Genomic DNA, 18,094 nt, shown 5'->3' on the forward strand with positions numbered 1-18,094 from the left:
TAAATCTGAAATCTGAATCTGAAATCTAAAGATGGAACATTCATAAGAGAATTAATTGATGTGATCGAATACACAAATGTGCTGGACAAACTCAGCAGGTCATGCAGCATCTATTGGAAATAAAGGGTAACCAAAAAATATGATTTTATTCACAATGAATTATTTACAGAAAGAAAACAGGTCTCTTGTTTCTTAGTTTTGTATCCATATATTTCCATCACTGTACATTGTTACATTCATTTATATTTTCACCATTACCACCACCATGGTGCTTTGTCGTTTCTCCCCCCCTCTGTTGTTTGAGTGGCTTCCTCTTAATCTCAGCCAGTTGATGGGAGGACTTTAGATGGTGGTCCTTTCTCACAGTGCCCTAACGGTGGCTGCACCAAGCCTCAGTGCATCCCACAGCACATACTCCTGCATCCTGGAATGTGCCAGTCAGCAACATTCCAGCACCAACATATCTATGTGGTGACCAACAGGTTGGAGCAGACGAAAGAGAATGTTTCAATGAATAGATGATCTTTCAGCGGTTCTGGATGTCTGACTCTAAGTGCATCCCTGGGAACAGCCCATAAATCAGAGAGTCCACTGCAACACTCATAACAAGGACCTTGCGTCATTCTCCACACATACTTAGCAAGTCTGCATTATGCAAAAAAGGTGGGTGATTGTCTCCATTCCACTCCTGTCATCTCGGGGACAATGTTTCTTTAGTACAGGAAAAATCTGACTGGGACTTCTCTCACCAACAGCCACGCTAAATTGTGGTGGTTGTTTCTGAGCACCGGTGATGAGACATTCCACTTGATGACCTAGACAGTTTGCTCTGGGAACCACCACACCGTGCTATTGAGTCCTAGTCTCTCGGTGACTGCAGGATGTTACATGCCGACCACTGCCTGATGGCCTTGGAGCCTCATATTGGTGAGGGGCGCTGGATAAAGTGGCATCTCTCTGTCTTCCATATGGTAGACAAAGTTAAAGAATTTTGTGTATGTTACATTCTAAATGTAATATTACGTGACAATAATGGAATCTTTACCTTTACAAAGGATAGGTAGTGTGGCAAAGTCCAGCTGTCCAGGACATTAGTCAGCAGTGGGGCCAGACCCATCGTGCACAACACCTCGGACAGGTAGAACCTCAATAAATAACAGCACTTGATGCCTTTGTACTTTGGTTCCACACACAGCCTGATGCATCCATACATAGGTGGTTATCAGGATGAGGGCCACGCTGGGTATGCCCTTGCTTCTGTTGTCTGGTGACTTGTACATGATGACCCTTCAGTCCCTTTCCCTCTTGGATCCCCATATGAACTGGAAGATTGCTCTGGTGATCACCAGGGCAGAGATGGGGATATGGGCCACACCTGTGCCAAGTATAGCAATACCGAGAGCACCTCACACCTGATGAGCAGGTTCTTCTCTGTTATTGAGAGGAAGCGTTGGACCCACAGACCCAATTTCTGGTGGACCTTTCTGATCTGCTCTGGCCAATTCTTGTTGTGTACCTTGGCCCCTCCAAACAGATTCCCAACACCTTCAGGTAGTCAGATCTGATTGTGAAGGGGATGGTAGACCAGTCAGACCAATTACTGAAGAGCATTACCTCGCACTTCTTCCAATTTGCCCTGGCGTCTGCTGCAGACTCAAGATGGCTGCAAATGCTGATCAGTCTGTGGACCAATCATGTGTTCGAACGGAAGACAGCTATGTTGTCCATGTACATGGAACCCTTAACCTGAGTGCCTCCACTGCTTGGCAACGTCACTCCTCTATTGCCCTCATCCTTCCAGATAGATTCAACCAAGGACTCCATGCAGCACACAAATAAGACAGGAGAGAGGGGGGCAACTCTGCCTGACTCCAGACTTGTTGTAGAAGCTATCAGTTTCCCACTCATTGATTTAGACTGTGATACAGAATTCCATGTAGAGAAATTTAATCCAAATTTCAAATTCCCTTCCCAAAGCCCAGTTTGGAGAGTGATATCCAGTTGAAAGCCTTCTCTTAGTCTAAGCTGACCAGGGAATCCACCTCCCTGACCTGCATGTAGGCAATAGTATCTCTAAGCAGCATGAGGTTCTCAGAGATTTCCCGCCTGCATCCCTGAAGATTCATAAGTGTAATGCTGCTTCACTTGGAAAGACTGTTTGGGGTCCCGAATGATGGTGAGGAAGGAAGTGTGGGGGCACGTGGGGCATCTCCTATGGTCACAGGGTAGGTGCCAGGAGGATGATTGGTGGAGAAGGAGTGGGCAAGGGAGTCACAGTGGGAGTGGTCCCTGCAGAAGGCAGAGGGGAGGAGAGGGAAATATGTGTCTAGCGGCGGGATCACATAGACACAAATCACTGAACAGTAATAAAGTGTGGGAAATATTTGGAAATGTAACTGTTAAGTTGGATCTTATTTCAACAGGATTTGAATATGACATCAATGATGAATTACATGGGACTTTGGAAAATAGTATTATGGTAAAATAGTAGCATGCAAATCTGGTCTTCACACCTCAGGCAGAAAGTAATTGTGAGAGAGGGAATGTACCAGGTTTATCAGACTGGTTTCCAGGATTCGCTCCACCTACTGTGTAAAAGGATTGCCGCTGAAAGCAGCTCCAAAGAGGGAGGACTGATGATGTCATGATGATGTCATCAGCCATGTCCCAAGAGCGTGAATTTTAAAGTACCCATCTGTGAAAAAGGAGATTACAATGTGCATAAGATCTCCCTGAGTTCTAAGACTGCTCGGACAGATCTCCTCTAGCCCTCGTACCTGTTCCCTCAGTCACCATTGTTGTGTATAGGGCACTTACACTTCTCATCACAGTTGCAGTGTCTCTTTCACTTTCAGAAGCTGGCTCAGGAATATCCCTGTGTAAAAGACCCTTGCAATCTGCCTTTCCCATCCTCTGTATATAAATAATGTAAATTCACCTTGTTTTGAACCGTGAGCAGGCAATAATGCAGCTTTTTTTGCATAAAATCCCTTTAGACTGTCAGGCTTGAGCAGATAGTTACAGGTGAGATGCTTTCTTTATCTTGGGGTCATTGTGGTCTCAAAATTATTGTCTGTGTTCAAGGTAAAGACAAGAAGAAAATCATTCAGAGGCTCAATTACACAGTATATTTAAGAAAGATGTCAATATATTTTTAGACATTAAAGGAACCAAATGAAATTGGGTTAGTGCAGGAAACTGAAACTGAGGTAGAATTTCAGCCATTGTCTTCTGGAGAATTGGACCAGGCACAGGGGTTGCTCTGATCATAATTTGTCTGCTCTATTTAATTCAACCAACAACATGTCCCTCCAAAGAAGAGCAGGTGTGTGGTACTCAAGAAAGGTCACCAAAAAAACTTCCTTAGATCAGGATAATCTCCAGTGGAAATTGATTTTCTTTAAAAATGTCTGCATTCTGCTCCCTTAGGATAAAAATAGATCAATTGGTTTTAGCTTAGACTGATGGAATAATTTAAGTGCTATACTAACCTGAACTAGCTAATTGGAGTGCATGTCTCTCCATTATGTCTTTTACACAGCTGCTGTGTTCTGAGAAATTATTCCCAAATTCCTGGAACCCAGTCTGTGTAAAAAGATCAGAATGGAAATGAGTGATTAATTCCCATTCTGAAATTTTACCTGAGACACCCCTCGACATTATGGTGGACTGCCTGCAGCCTAAACTGACCTGCAGGCAGTCCGCAGCAATGGGCTAACGAATAGCAAGACCTGCCTCTTCACTTACCTCACTTCCGGTGTAAACTCATATAAGGAAACGGAAATTTCGAGTTTTGGTCATTTGTGCGTGAGTGGCCACTCCTGAAGGTAGAGGAAAAAAACTTGAAGAGAAAAAAAACCTAAATTCTGTGTAAAAAAACACCATACAATTTATCCACAGATCTTCTATGTCAGCCGCAACAGCCAAACAGATTCTGCACAGCAAAACATTGATTGCAAGGCATACACTTGTGCTACTCAGAGCTTTCTGAATAACCCACATAAACATAAATGCATTTAATGTTCAATTTCCCATTAACGGAAGAGCAGAGAGACAATTAAGAACAGTGCTGACTGTATTCTAGATATACTTGCCTTCCAGTCTTTTTTTCAGCAGTAATACTTCTTAAGAATACTTCAATCAAGCATGGTGATAGTGGGGAAGACCTCTAAAATTTTTAAGAGTAAGTTTTGTGGAGCACACAGATGTGAAATCATTTATACATAATGTAGAGCTGAAACATTGACAAAATAAAAATAACCCCTGCCCTTTCATGACATAAAATTAGAACCCCATTTTGAAAAGTAAACTTAGAAATTCACCAAATAAAACAACAGGTACTACCCAAGCCAACCGTTTTGAAATGATTTATATCATTGAATCACATGTCTGTAAATAAAGGAAATGAGGTTGCCAAGTATTTCAAATAATTTTATAGATCAACATCTGGTGCTAAATAGAAGTTGGGCTTTCTGTGATGGCATTATAAATTCCACTTTTATTTCATAATAATTGTGATTTGCAATTACTTAAAAAGATGATCCTGCTGCTACAGATTTCTAAAGGCCCTGAAAAAAAATGGGACCCATCAGTGATAGTGTTAAATGCTGAAGTGTGTTTGGCTGCAGTTTCCAAAGAGCTTTTCCATATCTGTATGCATGGCAGTAAGTGGAAACCCACAGGGGAGGCAGTACAAATCCAAATTTCTGTGGAAGGATATCTAGCAGTCCTTTGTTAATCGCATTCAGGCTCTGACGTGTCAGCATCTGCAGCTGTCAGTGAAATATGCCTCACAGCCTAATAATAGCTTTCTAATTGTTGAGCTTCTCAACCAAGTTTTTGTTGAAGCTGAGAAACTTATGTAAGAGCAATTTCTTACTATTGTGGAGAACTTTTCTTCAGGCAAAACCTAGCTTTAAATGACTGAACAGTCTCCACTTTGTCTGATAGATTGTGGATTCAGTATCTGTTGATTTATATGGATTATTTTACAATTTTGTGTTAATTACACACAAACATAGAACTGAAAGAAGTTGCTTGGCCATTGAGGTGATAAACACATAAATTGCTGGAGGGCCAGGCAGCATCCATGGAAAGTGGAAGATGGTCAACATTTTGGGACAAATCCCTTCAACGGGAATAGCAAGAAATGGGCAGATGTTTGAATAAAAGGATGGTGGAGGTGATAGGTGAATACAGATTGGAGGACAAAGAAAGGGAAGTAAAGAAGCAGGGAGGAAGAAGCGGAGGCCCGAGGAAGATGCACTCTGATAGGAGAAATAAAGGAGAGGGATGGGGCATTGGATGAAGGAAAAGTGTGGGTAACTGACAGATAGAAAGGGCAGAGGGAGGAGAATGGGGCCAGTTAGATAAGGGAAAGCTGAGGGGGGAGGGGATGAGAAAAAGAAAACAAAAGGTGGAGGTACTGGAAATTGGAGAGGTTGATGTTGATGCTATCTTGTTGGAGACCATGGAGACGGAATATAACATGTTGTTCCTCCAATTTGCGTGTAGTCTCAACCAGCTGGTAAAATAATTCATGGACGGACATATCGGTATGGGAATGGGAAGTGTGATTAAAGTGGCTAGCCATTGGGAGATTCTGGCTGTAGTGGCAGACAGAACGAAGGTGCACAAAGAAGTAATCCCTCTTTGAGGCCATTGCACTTGTGCTGTCTAGTAGAGCAGTCAACTCACCGTATTCTTTTGCTATTTTCCAATGGTCCTCGTGCTAAATTATACATATAAGTAGTGTCACCTTTCTTCCAGCAGTGCCTTCCATCTTGTATCAAAGAGCTGAATGAACAGACATTCTTCTCCCCTTTGCCTAAATTTGTTAAACAGCTGCCTTCGTCCTACATCCTCTGGAAACATGAAAAACACAAAAACTCAGTAAATCATAGTTGGAAACAGTTTCTCATTAACTGTGCTCCATCCTCATAATTTTGAGGATATCTTTATCTGTGACAAGGAAAACAAATTAAACTATTGTTGTCTGTCCAGAGAATTAAAACGTCTCATTAACGAAAATAAAGCCTTTTTATGTTTAAAGTAGCCCCATTTCCCTTCTAGTCAAAAAAATACTTTGAAGTGTAGACACAGATTTAACAGGGAAATGTGCTGTTAATTTGTGCACAGCAAGGTCCTACACTGGCCAGATAGGGTGATTTTTGGTGATTTTAAGTGAATTATTTTCTGAGGAATAACACCCTATTTATTGAAATAGTGCCAAGGAAATTCTAATTGAGATAGGCAAGGCCATGATTTAATGTTTCATCTAAAAGACTGCACTAATGGTGAGCCAGTCATGCATAAAGTTCAAGGTTAGTATTACCTTGGGCTTTAGTGTTAAATTCTTACTAATGTTTATTCCTATAATTTTTATCTGTTACCTCTTGAAGTTATTGATGGAGGGGGTGCAGAGAAGATTCACTAGAATGATACCAGGGATGGAAGGACTTGCTTATGAATAGACTAGGATAGACTAGGCTTGGTATTCTCTCGAATTTAGAAGATTGAGGGGGGGGATCTTATAAAAACATATAAAATTCTTAAGGGTTTAGACAGACTAGATGCAGGTAGGTTGTTTCCAATGCTGGGAAAAACCAGAACCAGGGGTCACAGTTTAAGGATAAGGGGGAAGATTTTTAGATGAGAAAAAATTTGTTCTCTCAGAGGGTGGTGGATCTGTGGAATTCTTTGCCACAGGAAGTAGTTGAGGCTGGTTCCTTGTCAGTTAGAGTGGATTAGATTTGGCCTTTGTGGCTAAGGGGATCAAGGGATATGGGGAGAAGGCAGGAACTGGGTACTGATCAGCCATGATCATATTGAATGGCAGTGTAGGCTTAATGGGCCAAATGGCCTACTCCTGCAAGTATTTTTCTATGTTTCTATGTTTTAAAATGTTCTATTGAAACTAATGATTCTAAGCAATTAGCATAGCTTCATTGCTCTTGTATGTACTGATGAGACTGTATTTTAGAAGTGGAGCAATGTGGAGGAGAGAGAGACCACGGGGCACGTGATCTGGCTAACATCGAATGAATATTTGATGATGAATGGGGACGGACACACTTTTGAATGTCTAAGAGCACCATCAGTTTTGTATGTGAGCTCCTCGAGCTGGTATTGAGGTGCAGGGTAACAAACTTCAGAAAGCCTATGGAACTTCTTCTACGATTTAACTGAAGCCTATGCCCCCAAGTTACTGACTTTCCAGAATTGTTCCTAAGCTGGAATGATTTGGGTAACACACACACACACACACACACACACACACACACACACACACGCGCACACACAAAAAAAACATTTGCACATAGTTGGGGTTAAGTTAATTAATGTGTTATATTATTAGTAGTTATTAAATAAATAAACTTTGAAATGATTTTCTTTTTTGTAAATAATTTATTGTGAATAAAATTGTTGTTCAAAATGCTTCAAAATAACTGGATATCTACATCTATAGCAAGACAGCTCAGCTTGTATTTCCTCCTCCAACTCCTCTCTGCTTCTCCTCATATTCTCTGTGAACCAATGGACTTCTTCAGACAGTGTTTGGATCATAGTTGGCGATCATTGTTGATAACATCTGCCTGTTTTGTAAGCGAACACAGATTTGCAGGGCGAACCTCCGAAAATCATGATCGTTCACCATTACTAACTATGCAATTACACTTCCAGTGTGTATGTAATGTGTCACCCGCGACATCAGTGGGGCCCCCCTTATGTCCATGAGATCCAGATCAAACAGGTAAATCATGGTCTGGTGTGAAAGCCTTACCAGGTACAGCATGGCCAGTAAGTTTACCTGCTTCCTAGGAAGGTTGGGAATGTTTGGCAGTGTGAAAGGGATTTAAAGATGTATAACCAATATCTTGGGCTTGAGGCCTTCATCACGTCATACCTTGACGAAGGGCTCAAGCCCGAAACATTGGGTATGTATCTTTATTTTTGGTACATGAAGAGCACTGTTTGACCTGCTGAGTTGCTCCGGCATTGTCTTTTTAACTTCAATCACGGTGTCTGCAGATTTTAGATGCCCGGATAAAGGATCGTGTACCTGTATTTCTAAACCCCAAATAACAGCAGTTGGTAAACATCTCTTCCTCACCTTCCTTTAAAATCCTCCTTCAAATCTGCCTCCATGATCAAGCTTTTTGTCATTGGCCCAATACTTTCATGCATGTACAGTATGATTTAAAAAAAATTGACAAAACATCTCTGCTGCTTCCCAGGGGATGCTGTTGTAATAAAATGGCCATATAAATGAAGATTTCAGTTTTCAGATTTACTGTCAGAGTTCATGCATGACATCGCATACAGCCCAGAGATTCTTTTTTCCAGTGGATGAGGCAGAATTTCCACTTAATGGCAGTGCAAATTAAAAAAATGATTCAACAGACACATGTAAACAAATAAAGAAATCTAAACAAACTGACTGTGCAATACAGAGAGAGAGACAGAGAGAGACAGAGAAAAAATGTAATGAAGTGCAAAAGTAAGAGGGGTAGCAGCTGTTCTTGAACCTGGTGACACGAGTCTTGTGGCACCTATACCACTTTCTCAATGGTAGTAGCAAGAACAGAGCATGTGCTGGGTGGTGTGGATCCCTGATAATTTCTCCTGCTCTCCAATGGCAATGTTCCCTGTAGATGCTTTTGATGGTGGGGAGGGAAAATGGAAGTTGTTGTTGTCAAGGATCATCACTTTCTTCAGGAAGCATCGTGGAATTTACAGTCAACTCAGAATGTGAACCAAGTGTTGCATGGTTGGTTTATCTGGGTTAAGACAGAACACTGTCTATGTAAACAAAATAGAGAGAGTGCAGAGAAGGTTCACGAGAATGTTGACAGGATTTCAGGGTCTGAGTTACAGGGAAAGATTGTGCAGACTGGGGCTTTTTTCTCTGGAGCGTAGAAGATTGAGAGGGGACTTGATAGAGGTGTTTAAGATTTTAAAAGGGACAGACAGAGTAAATGTGGATAGGCTTTTTCAATTAAGAAATGGGGAGATTCAAACTAGAGGACATGGTTTAAGATTGAAGGGGGAAAATTATAAGGGGAACATGAGGGGAAATTTCTTTACGCAGAGGGTGGTGGGGATGTGGAATAAGCTTCCGGCAGACGTGGTCGAGGCGGGATCATTGGTTACATTTAAGGAAAGACTGGATCGTTACATGGATAGGAGGGGACTAGAGGGGTATGGACCGGGTGCTGGTCAGTGGGACTAGGAGGGTGGGGATTTGCTACGGCATGGACTAGTAGGGCTGAACTGGCCTGTTCTGTGCTGTAAATGGTTATATGGTTATATATCTCTGAGAACCTGCAATACTTGTTCCTCTCAGGCTTGGATGTGAGTTCCAAAAGGCGCTTTATTAAAACAGCTGGCATAACTTGGTCAGATTTCTTCACATTGTCAGATTTTTTTTCTCTATTTTTAGAATTTGAAATGCTGACTCCCCTGGGAATGACTTGCAACATTTGCAAGGGTGTACCCTGAGCCAAATGTCGACTGCATTTTACTTTCTCTGGATGCTACGTGACCTGCTGAGTTTTGTGTCATGCACCCTGTGCCAAATATATGTGAAAACTTGGCCGAGGTTTGCTTTGAGTCAAATTTGTTAAGTGGAATTGCATTAACTTCCGGCAATTCAAACATTACTGGAAATTAACAGTAGCAGATCAACCATTAGGCTGAGTAGGCTGAAACGTAGGGGACAGGAGGGTAAGAAGGCCCGAGCCCTAGGCTTCAGCCTACTCAGTAAAGGGTAGCCTGGTCTCGGTTTATCTTTTCACACTTACTGCGGTTCTGTGTGGGTGAAGCCAGTGACTGTGGGCGTTGCACCATTGCCGGGATGATGAGTGTGATGGTTCTGAGAGCTGGCAGCAGTGCCACTGAGGCATGTGCGATCCTTCACCTTCCCATCAAACTATTAGATTTTTAATATCCAATTTGGTTGGAGAGATGATTGTGGGGTGGGGGTTGAATTAAAGCAGCTCACTCAGGGGTTGTCAAAAATGGGTTGTTTTCACCTTGAGAATATAGGTGAAATAATGAATGGAGTGAATTTTCATTATAAAATTATTTGAAATGTAAAAGATGTGTGATTGCATTGAATAATAGCTAATTTTAAATCCAGTTATCACTTTAATAGTTGAAATTATTGATGATTCTTTCTATTCGAATGGGATGTTATCAATTAAATGCAGATCTTGCCTTGTGCAGGGGATGGTTGTATGCTTTGCTCTCTCCCCTTCCCTCTCTGTCCCAACACTCAGTCGTCCTGCTTGAGGCTGGTGAATATGGGCAGGGATAATGTTAATAAGGCAGATGTGGGGGGGGGGAGGGAAAAAGAGTTGGGGGGGTGGGTGGAGAGAGAGAGGCAGAGGCAGGCTTGTTGTGGCTGCAGCAACTCAATGTGAGGCCTCAGGAGGCAAGATAAGACTCTTCTGATGTCACAATCAGCATTTTATCATCTCTGAACAGGAGTCATCAAGCTTAGAAAGCTTTGCAGATGCTGGATTCTGAAAAAAAAGGAAAATACTCAGCAGGACAAGGCTACATCTGTGGGAAGAGAAATAGGGCCAATGTTTCAGTTTGGAAATCCTTCATCTGAACTGAAATTAAGACAAAAGGAAGTTGCTGGGAGAACAGGGGAGTCTGTCAAAGGGTTAAATTAGGATGACCATGAGGACAAGCTGTAATAAGTTGGAGAAACAAACCTTAACATTTCAAGTTCTCCAGTAAATGGCAGGGATCTGGAGAATATCGTGGAACAGAAACTTAGGGATATAGTACATGTGGTGCACTGTTACCCAGAATCAGACACACACAAGGTAAAGACTGAACAAAAGGCTTTAATCCACAAAAACCTCCACAGAGCCAGGCTGGCTGTGCCTGCAGCAGCTCAGTGTGAGGCCTCGGGAGTGCAGCCCGGAGATTGATTGACACCCGACCGGGTCGGGCTTGATCCATTCAGGCCAACTAATTGGCAGCCGGCCAGGTGTTGTCCTGTCTCCTTACACTCCTGCAGGTACAGAAGTTTCCCCCTGCAGTAGGCTGGTGGTGTACCACCACAGTACAATATGTACTTCCCTGAAAGTACTGACACAGGTTGACAGGGTGGTGATAAAGATGTTTGACAGGTTTGTTAAGTGCATTGAGTACAGGTTTTGAGAGCTCATGTTACAACTGTAGAAAATATCGGTAAGACATCGTTTAGAGCATTGTGTGCAATTGTAGTTGCACATTTATAGGAAGGATGGTATCAAGGTGGAAAGGATGTAGAAAAGGATTATGAAGATGTTGTGGGGACTGGGATTTTTCTCTTTGTCGGAGATTGAGGGGTGATATATAGAAGTTTATAATATCATGCCCATGGTAGTGGAGCCTAAAACTAGCGGGCGTAGATTGTGGGTGAATGCAGGAAATGTAAAATGAACGTGAGGTACATCTTTTTCATACAGAGAGAGTGGTGGGAATTTGGTATGAGCTGGCTTAAAAGTGGAAGAGATGAGAACAATTTCAATGTTCAGTAGACATTTAGGCAGTTACATGGATCAGAGAAGTTAAGGTGAAATGGGAGAAATGAAGTCCTATTTCAATGCTGTAAAAATCTATGTCTCAATAACTATTATCTCACACTGGACAATTGGATTTATTCCCTTACAGTGGAAATTAAATTTTACCAATTTTGTTTTGAAGATTGGGTTTCATTTGAATTAATTAGCTCTTTCCTCATTCTACAACTCTAACATAAAGTTACCCATCATCTTTATCATGGGGGTGGGGGATCACCAGTGACATGAAACTCAACATAAATATTGTGGCTACAAAAGCAGTCAGAGGTTGGCTGTCTATTGTCACCTTCAGATGCCCTGGGCTTTTACACTATCGAAAAGACACAAGGCAGGATATTGATGGAAATAAAACATAAAACTCCGCATGCACCGTGGTCGAAGTAAAAACACACTGCTGGAGAAACTCAGCAGGTCAAACAGTGTACTTTATGTAGCAAAGATAAAGATACAGAACTAACGTTTTGGGCTTGAGTCCTCCATTAAGGTATGACAAAATATAGGCAGTCACCTGAAAAAAAATCAGAATCAGGATTTATTGTCATGGACAATAAATTTGTTGTTTTGCAGCAGCCTCTTCATAGAGCAAACGTACATATTATAACCATTTTACGACACTACTATAAAAAATAAAATCATAATAATAATAATAAAGCACAAAAAGTAAGGCAGTGTCTTTGGTTCATTGATTATTCAGGAATCTGATGACGGGGGGGGGGTGGGGGGGAAGAATGTTTTCAGTTTTATCTCTCACTTTCAATGGGTTGTCCATGTGAATCTCACAATCTTTCTGTCCCAGTTCACCAATGCAGTTGCCAACAATTTTTTTTTCCAAAAATAGATTTTATTCACAATAAATTATTTACAAAAAAGAAAATCATTTCAAAGTTTATTTATTTAATAACTACTAATAATATAACACATTAATTAACTTAACCCCAACTATGTGCAAATGTTTTTTTTGTGTGTGCGCGTGTGTGTGTGTGTGTGTGTGTGTGTGTGTGTGTGTGTGTGTGTGTGTGTGTGTGTGTGTGTGTGTTACCCAAATCATTGCAGCTTAGGAACAATTCTGGAAAGTCATTCCGAAGTTCAGTCTTAGAAATCCTGTGTTGAAACTCAAACTTTTAAACTGATGCCCAGAAGTAATTACAAAAGAGGTGAGAGAGACTGAGCGACTGGACCGCTGAAAACCTATGAATCCTTGATGAGTTTCTTGCTGAGAAATATCCTTTTGGATGAACGGTTGTCACATCTCCCCTTTCCTTGCGTAGGAGAAATGAAACGAGTCACTTCCACTATGCTTCCAAAACTCAGGCATGAGTCGGTGAAAATGACCATCACTTTGGTGACAATTTGATGCATCAGTTCTCTTGCTTCCTTTACCCAGATATGGGTTAATCAAAATGACCTTCCCTTTGGTCACAGTGGTTCAATAATTCTCCTGGCAGTGAGAATCAGCGAAAGTTCATTTCATGCAGAGTCAACTCCACCTCCATGTTCATCAGATGGTTGGTGGTCAATACTGAAAACCTGTTTTTTTAAATGTCCCCTCACACACTCTCTGTAAGTGTCACACTCACATGACTCTGTCACCACCTGTTTTTCCATTGTTCTTTCTCTTCTTCCAGAGTATAAACTTTGATTATAGTCAGTACTTAATGGTGCCATCCAGTTTCACCACAAGTGTGAATGGTTGTAGCCTGTATTAACCCTTAAAATGACAGTCACATTAAATGAAATGTGAGCTCATAATACTATTAACGTCATTGCCACCACTGTGGCACCTTGTTATCACTCCCCCCTGGTTGTTTGAGCGGCGTCCCGGTTGTCTGGACCTTCAATATATAGATCTGCTTAAAACTCTGCAATTACATGGATCCTGCAACAACCCAGATCCTGAAATTCACAGCCTCAGCAACCTCCACAATGACATTTAGCAATTCAGAAACTGAATGCCAACTCTACATAAGTTAGGCCTGTGCTGAAAACATAAGTACTGAATGCAACCATTGATGGATTGAAAACAGTGTCTGTGCTCCAAAGTGAAACTGATTTCATTTGTTTTCTCTTTGCATAAAGATCTGTCTGTTTATATCAGCCCTTTCTCTGGTAAAGCCATATATTCCTGCAGTTATTACTTTCATTTGTTAAACCTAATTTTGTCATGTGTGTAGAAAATGGGATCAATATGGAAGTGGATGGTTTGGAAATAATACTGAAGTTTTCAAAATGGTTATCATACAAATAAAGCAGGTTATGGGTTATATTGCAAGAAATGTTCTTCCAAACCATTTCTGAAGCTTAAGGTATTTTAAAAAAACTAAAAACTGGGATGCATGACCAATTAACCTTGACTATATTATGACGTGATATTTGTTTTTGTTCTCAAAGACTGTAATATAAATTTGCTTCCATTTGGAACAGCACTTGAGAGGGTGCAGAGAAGATTTTTAAGGTGGTTTCCAGGCATGGTGGGTGCCAAGGATGGGCATGGCCCATCCTTAAAAGGTGCTATGCCCATATGCTAATGTGGCATGGACCCCCTTTGTGAGGTGCTGTGCCGCCATATGCTTGCGGCCATTGCTCGCCGTCAGACCCGCCCCATCCACGTCACTAGCGTGCAACAATAAAAGCAATGTTTTTGGCTGCTACGTCAGAGGGATGGAGGCGGTTTGCATCATGCCACCCCAACCCCCACCACTGAGCAAGTTTACGACTGTTCCCCACTCGGGCAGGTAGGCCGCCACCAGCAAACCCTCCTTCCCTCTGCTGAGCGAGTTTACGACTGTCAGAATATGCCCCACCCAGTTACCCAAATGCCCTCCTCTAAGACTTGTTCCTGCATCAACCCTGCTTCCAGTATGGAATGTGGATTGCTATAATTGTAATTATTTTCTTTGGAACAAAGGGACTGAGAAAAGAGTTGATTAAGGGATATACAATTCTGACAATCCTTGACAAGGTAGACAAAAAAAAGATGTATTGGAGTCAGTAACTTGGGGGCATAGGCTTCAGTTAAATCGTAGAAGAAGTTCCATAGGCTTTCTGAAGTTTGTTACCCTGCACCTCAATACCAGCTCGAGGAGCTCACATACAAAACTGATGGTGCTCTTAGACATTCAAAAGTGTGTCCGTCCCCATTCATCATCAAATATTCATTCGATGTTAGCCAGATCACGTGCCCCCGTGGTCTCTCTCTCCTCAACATTGCTCCACTTCTAAACTGATGTTCAAAATGCTTCAAAATAACTGGATATCTACATCTATAGCAAGACAGCTCAGCTTGTATTTCCTCCTCCAACTCCTCTCTGCTTCTCCTCATATTCTCTGTGAACCAATGGACTTCTTCAGACAGTGTTTGGATCATAGTTGGCGATCATTGTTGATAACATCTGCCTGTTTTGTAAGCGAACACAGATTTGCAGGGCGAACCTCCGAAAATCATGATCGTTCACCATTACTAACTATGCAATTACACTTCCAGTGTGTATGTAATGTGTCACCCGCGACATCAGTGGGGCCCCCCTTATGTCCATGAGATCCAGATCAAACAGGTAAATCATGGTCTGGTGTGAAAGCCTTACCAGGTACAGCATGGCCAGTAAGTTTACCTGCTTCCTAGGAAGGTTGGGAATGTTTGGCAGTGTGAAAGGGATTTAAAGATGTATAACCAATATCTTGGGCTTGAGGCCTTCATCACGTCATACCTTGACGAAGGGCTCAAGCCCGAAACATTGGCTATGTATCTTTATTTTTGGTACATGAAGTGCACTGTTTGACCTGCTGGGTTGCTCCGGCATTGTCTTTTTAACTTCAATCACGGTGTCTGCAGACGTTCGTGCTTTACTGCTCAGAGGAACTCAATGAGTGACGACCCAGAGCATTAACCGTCCTTTGCCTCCATAGATGCCACTTAAAATGCTGAAATTCCCAGAAAGAGGAACACCAGAACTGCAGAGGTTGGAACCATGAGTGAGTGAAGGGAATCTGGAGGGGCTCAGCAGGTCAGGCATCATTCACAAAGAGACATGTTTTGTCAACTTTTAGGGGTCAGAGCACTTAATTGAGTCTAAAGTGGGGAAAGGAGATATAAAGTATATAAGGGGGAAAAGGGGAGTGGAGGGGGGCTCCATATTCTAGTATCTAAGCTCTCTTGTGCCTCTTACTATTAAGGTATTTTCTTTATACGAGATGGAAAAAATTAACTCTATCAGATTATGGTTATATGAAAAACAAAGAGCTTATATAAATGATTAAAAAAACCTGGTTATACATCACTAGCAATTAACTTCACATGCTCTCAAAACATTTAATTGCCAAAGATGTTCTGAACCAATACAGGTACATGATCCTTTATCTGGATCCCTTGGGGCACAGTGTGTTCCAGATTTTTCCGGATTTCGGAAAGCCCACCCGAAGTGTGCTGCAGTATCTACCCCCACCCCCTACCAGTCGCCTGGCCCGCCTCCCCTAACCGCAGTCCCTCGGCCGCCCGGCCGTCTCCCCCGGCCGCTGGTCCCTCAGCCGCCCGGCCGTCTCCCCCAACCGCGGTTCCTCGGCTGCCCAGCAGTCTCCCCCTTCCCCCAACTGTTGGTCCCCACTTGCCGGATTTTGGAGCTTTCCAGATTTTAGATGCCCGGATAAAGGATCGTGTACCTGTATTTCTAAACCCCAAATAACAGCAGTTGGTAAACATCTCTTCCTCACCTTCCTTTAAAATCCTCCTTCAAATCTGCCTCCATGATCAAGCTTTTTGTCATTGGCCTAATACTTTCATGCATGTACAGTATGATTTAAAAAAAATTGACAAAACATCTCTGCTGCTTCCCAGGGGATGCTGTTGTAATAAAATGGCCATATAAATGAAGATTTCAGTTTTCAGATTTACTGTCAGAGTTCATGCATGACATCGCATACAGCCCAGAGATTCTTTTTTCCAGTGGATGAGGCAGAATTGCCACTTAATGGCAGTGCAAATAAAAAAAAATGATTCAACAGACACATGTAAACAAATAAAGAAATCTAAACAAACTGACTGTGCAATACAGAGAGAGAGACAGAGAGAGACAGAGAAAAAATGTAATGAAGTGCAAAAGTAAGAGGGGTAGCAGCTGTTCTTGAACCTGGTGACACGAGTCTTGTGGCACCTATACAACTTTCTCAATGGTAGTAGCAAGAACAGAGCATGTGCTGGGTGGTGTGGATCCCTGATAATTTCTCCTGCTCTCCAATGGCAATGTTCCCTGTAGATGCTTTTGATGGTGGGGAGGGAAAATGGAAGTTGTTGTTGTCAAGGATCATCACTTTCTTCAGGAAGCATCGTGGAATTTACAGTCAACTCAGAATGTGAACCAAGTGTTGCATGGTTGGTTTATCTGGGTTAAGACAGAACACTGTCTATGTAAACAAAATAGAGAGAGTGCAGAGAAGGTTCACGAGAATGTTGACAGGATTTCAGGGTCTGAGTTACAGAGAAAGGTTGTGCAGACTGGGGCTTTTTTCTCTGGAGCGTAGAAGATTAAGAGGGGACTTGATAGAGGTGTTTAAGATTTTAAAAGGGACAGACAGAGTAAATGTGGATAGGCTTTTTCAATTAAGAGTGGGGAGATTCAAACTAGAGGACATGGTTTAAGATTGAAGGGGGAAAATTATAAGGGGAACATGAGGGGAAATTTCTTTACGCAGAGGGTGGTGGGGATGTGGAATAAGCTTCCGGCAGACGTGGTCGAGGCGGGATCATTGGTTACATTTAAGGAAAGACTGGATCGTTACATGGATAGGAGGGGACTAGAGGGGTATGGACCGGGTGCTGGTCAGTGGGACTAGGAGGGTGGGGATTTGCTACGGCATGGACTAGTAGGGCTGAACTGGCCTGTTCTGTGCTGTAAATGGTTATATGGTTATATATCTCTGAGAACCTGCAATACTTGTTCCTCTCAGGCTTGGATGTGAGTTCCAAAAGGCGCTTTATTAAAACAGCTGGCATAACTTGGTCAGATTTCTTCACATTGTCAGATTTTTTTTCTCTATTTTTAGAATTTGAAATGCTGACTCCCCTGGGAATGACTTGCAACATTTGCAAGGGTGTACCCTGAGCCAAATGTCGACTGCATTTTACTTTCTCTGGATGCTACGTGACCTGCTGAGTTTTGTGTCATGCACCCTGTGCCAAATATATGTGAAAACTTGGCCGAGGTTTGCTTTGAGTCAAATTTGTTAAGTGGAATTGCATTAACTTCCGGCAATTCAAACATTACTGGAAATTAACAGTAGCAGATCAACCATTAGGCTGAGTAGGCTGAAACGTAGGGGACAGGAGGGTAAGAAGGCCCGAGCCCTAGGCTTCAGCCTACTCAGTAAAGGGTAGCCTGGTCTCGGTTTATCTTTTCACACTTACTGCGGTTCTGTGTGGGTGAAGCCAGTGACTGTGGGCGTTGCACCATTGCCGGGATGATGAGTGTGATGGTTCTGAGAGCTGGCAGCAGTGCCACTGAGGCATGTGCGATCCTTCACCT

The 18,094-nt window shown here is 42.2% G+C and overlaps 1 protein-coding gene and 2 long non-coding RNA genes across 10 annotated transcripts in view; 2 read left to right on the forward strand and 1 right to left on the reverse strand.

Moving 5' to 3' along the window:
• Nucleotides 1-18,094, forward strand: part of slc25a48 (solute carrier family 25 member 48) — a 146,855-nt gene that overhangs the window by 33,802 nt on the left and 94,959 nt on the right. The gene's annotated exons all lie outside the window — the stretch shown is intronic.
• Nucleotides 1,056-17,755, forward strand: LOC138743308 (uncharacterized). The gene is made up of 3 exons (XR_011344807.1): nt 1,056-1,138; nt 15,486-15,583; nt 17,616-17,755. It is a non-coding gene; the product is annotated as an uncharacterized lncRNA (long non-coding RNA).
• On the reverse strand, nt 10,143-16,369 carry LOC138743307 (uncharacterized). 2 transcript variants are annotated; one of them, XR_011344806.1, is made up of 3 exons: nt 16,287-16,369; nt 12,041-12,090; nt 10,143-10,526 (listed from the first exon to the last, which is right to left on the reverse strand). It is a non-coding gene; the product is annotated as an uncharacterized lncRNA (long non-coding RNA). The 2 variants fall into 2 exon arrangements; XR_011344805.1 differs by lacking the exon at nt 16,287-16,369 and adding an exon at nt 13,160-13,251.

This window comes from Narcine bancroftii, chromosome 9, assembly GCF_036971445.1.
Source record: "Narcine bancroftii isolate sNarBan1 chromosome 9, sNarBan1.hap1, whole genome shotgun sequence".
NCBI classification, from domain to species: Eukaryota; Metazoa; Chordata; class Chondrichthyes; order Torpediniformes; family Narcinidae; genus Narcine; species Narcine bancroftii.